Source organism: Vitis vinifera, chromosome 12 (genome assembly GCF_030704535.1).
Source record: "Vitis vinifera cultivar Pinot Noir 40024 chromosome 12, ASM3070453v1".
In the NCBI taxonomy this organism is placed as follows: domain Eukaryota; kingdom Viridiplantae; phylum Streptophyta; class Magnoliopsida; order Vitales; family Vitaceae; genus Vitis; species Vitis vinifera.
This window is the reverse complement of record NC_081816.1, coordinates 23,140,929-23,144,940: the sequence shown is the minus strand read 5'-3', so window position 1 is coordinate 23,144,940 and position 4,012 is coordinate 23,140,929.

The window sequence follows — 4,012 nt, the reverse complement described above, 5'->3', positions numbered from 1 at the left end:
ACATTTACATTTTAAACCATAATAAACAAGATTACTTGTGCTTTGAGCTTTCTACATTACTTCTAGGCATTTAAAGTCTTCCATTCACTGAATTTTTGCGCTAGTTTTATCATATGAGGCATTGAGAATGGTAACATTAGCATTCAAGTTAGTTTGGGGCATTATCATATCTTCTTTTTTTTCTCTTATACACTTGGGACATGTTCCCCTTATTTGCTTGGGTCTATCTTGCTAGGGCTTTTCCTTTCTCGCACTCTCTAACTAGGCATTATTGACAAAATGCTATCGTGGCACTACCTATAGTTCTTTGAGAGTGCCATACTTACTAGTTCAAGCAAACAACTCTTTGAGTGGAACTAGGGATTGTTTGATATGGAGATAAATCTAAGTTCACAAGCAATCATGTTTAAATGCTTTTACCATTACTGATTCATCACACCATTCCATCTATAGGAACTGATTCCTAAAGCACTTTATGAGGTCCTGGATAGACTGTGCATCACGCTTTTATGGAAGAGTGTGTCAAACCATTTTCTTTCACATTGAAAACCTATGTTGAGGTACAAAAATCTAACATAAATTAATTTAAGAAAAGACCTAAGTTAGAAGGGTGAAAATAGAGTAGAGTTGAACCTTTCAAGCTAGAAGGAAAGACCATAATAGGGCTTGGAAGGGCATGCTTCCCAGCTTGAGAGTCATCACTTGATGGTAGAGTTTTAGAGGATTAGACCAAGCCTTATATGACAACAAAGCTCATATTGTGTATCGAGCTCTTCAAGCTTGATGTGTATCAGAGTTTTTTGCTTGGAGGTTTAATCCTATGTTAGGATGGGCAAATTTATATAGTCCCACTGCCTCCAATGCCTCCAGCATCTCGATACTGATCTAGATAGCAGTGTTCTTGCTTAACTTCAGGATGTAAAAATGCATATACCACTTAGGTTGTACCCTCTCCTGACTGCTGAAAAGTAGGTAGTACTGATGCTGCTGTTGAGATCCTTTCTTGGACAATTCTCCCACTTTATGCTTTCTCTTCCTGTTACCTCTGCTCTTGGGTCTCGTTGGTGCTTTTTATCCCTTGCTTGATCAATAATTATCTTCTCACGAACTTTTAACATTTCCTGATGGCCAATCCCATTACTCGGCCTTTGATTGCAAGCCCCAGCCATTTTCAAGCCTTTTTGCCTTCCCATCTTCATTCGACATCATCTTGGTGGGAAATCTGGATAGCTTTGAGAATCTGGATTTATACTTGTACTGATATATTTCCCTGAATCAAACCCCAAACGCCATTCTCTTAGCATGAAGAGTACTTATCCAAGACGATTGCGTCAAACTGTTCCAAAGTCATGACATCTCTATCATGAACTCTTTTCTCCATTGCCCACCAAATGTTGGCCTTACTCACCAGCATACATGTGTAGACAAGCTGAGTCTTTCATCTTCGGGTGCTATAAGCACATTAATTCTCTTAATTTGCTTTAGCCAGTTTTCAACCCTCTTAAGATTAAGCTAGCCATTGAAACAAAAAGGGATCATTCTCATGAACTTTTTATTGACTGTATTTGACTCGTGTGTATCTTGGCTTGAGGCTCTCTAGGTCACATGCCCCTGAACCATCTTACTGAAAAGGTGTTTCCTGCTACTCCCCACCTTTGATTGCTAAAAGCTTGGGTCATCTCCCTCAACTTCTGTCTTAATTCAGATACCTCATCTCCTAACAAATTTGCCACTGATAATGGTGATGGTGCCTGAGCCTACCCCTCCTTGATTTTCCTGCCATGCCAGCTAGTTTCCAATAGTTTCCCAAATGAAGTCAACCTCAAGGATGATTACCAAGGAGGTGCAGCAAGAATACAAATATAGCAAGAAATTCAAAGCAATAATCAAACAAGCACTCAACATATCATTTAACAAAACTAATCAACATCACGGGTTCAGTGTATCGTATTGAGACATATGCGTGCCATTCCAACACTCTCACCATCTCATCACATGTTAATATCTTATCCAATTAATAATCATGGTTAAGAATAATAATATGTAACAAAAGCTATGTAAGCATGTGTAAAATAAACAATCCCAAAGTACTATTGCAACTTCAAGCTTTGGTACCATGTTGTCCCAACCAGGGTTCCAAATGACCCAAAAGCCAAACCACAATTTTGGGGTTGAAGGTTTAACCCCGAAGGTAAAATTGACCTAGCTACCAGTTAACATGGTCTAGTATGTTCATTTAATCTAATTAAAATATTGAATTAGTCATATTCCAGAACCACATGATCTAAAGCTATCAATGAGACCCATTAACAATCCTAAAAGGGTTTTAAGGACCTAACATATGCTTCTAAGGCTCCAAAGGGATCAAAAAGTGGAGTATAGGCTAACAATGCAAACAAAGGGAATGAACGATCGACCAGGTGCCAATCGATCAGGTGCCAATCGATTGGCTCTGCATGGCTATAGACTGGCCCTTAGGTAGTGGGGTCCATGTTACGTAGTTGATTGGCCGGTTAGTGGTACCACTTGATCGGTTGGGTGGCACAATCTTTTTTTGCTCACATGATGGCCAGTTTCCAGATTTTCTTCCATACAATACCCTTTTCACCATTTCCCTGCTTCCAATCTTTGCACACAAGTACTCAATCTCAAAGAGACATCTAAGGCAACTCTCAACATGAACTTCAGGCTTCACATGGAAGCTGCCAATCTTCTACATATACTTTGTTTCTCAAACCATATACAAGAACATATATAAATCTAATCGTGTAACAGTTAGCCTCAAGGCTTTCCATAAGATTCCATCCCCACATTTCAAAAACTTTCAAGTTCAAGCCAACATACATACTATTACCTAACCAAATGGCTAAATTTAATTTCCATTATGCTTCTTACATCACTTAGCTGAACATGAGTTCAAATCTCTATCTCCATATTCAGCCTTAGCACCATTTCCTTCGTATGTATGGAATTACAAGTCAAGGTTTTTCAAATGAAGTTATAAATCAAAAGGTATATGATTGTCTCACATGCCTAATCCTATATATGATTTAAGAGCACGCCTAAAATTATAGCAAGGGATGCAAAGAGCAAAACAGCAATGCTTTAAGATAACCAACCAAGCATCCAAAACATGATGGACACAGAAGCATGATATCAATTATTTATCAACCCTACATCCTCTAATGCTTTTATTCATGTAAGAGGTTCCTCCAAAACTACATCTAAACTATAGGGGATGAGGGCAAGCATGAAATGTTTATGCTTTAGTAGGGGTTTTTCTACCTTGGGAAAAACACATAAATAAATCACATTATTACACACATGAGCAATGTATCCCAAAACCAAACATTTTTATAATCACCATATATGGAAGATTTCCAATTACTCACAACTCTATGCAAATCAATAAATCAAAGATCTCAACAGATACCACTCAGTGCATGTAAATATGCTTATTCATCCATACAATGCAACCTTGTTCTCAGGATTTCACTAAAGGATGTATAGCCGCACTTCGATATACTCATGTGGAGGCTCACGTAGGTATATTTTGATGTCTTTCACACTAACGGGCTCTCATCTTGGGATTGCTTGATCCTCTTTAATTTTCTCTCAATGGGATCTTTTCCATTTCCATTTTCACGCATCCAATATCTTTCTATTTCCACATGCAGAATTTACGAAAATACTACTCAAACATTTCATCAAATAAGTAACAAGCATGATATAATTTGGGTAACTTAAATTCAACACATGAAATGAAACAGTCCACCTAGAACCCATCTCCAAATCTAACAACCACGACAAAATAACATAATCAAAATGAGGCCATGGGAGCAACGAATTATAACATACTGCACTACGGTGGGAAAAACCCACCTTTGCAAACTTTTCTTGTTCAAATAAAACTTTAATCAAGTGCCAACATCATGAAAAATACACTGCCTCACCACCATCTCATCTCCATGGAGCCGAGAAGAGCATTTGAAAGGAAGGGTATGGATTTCCA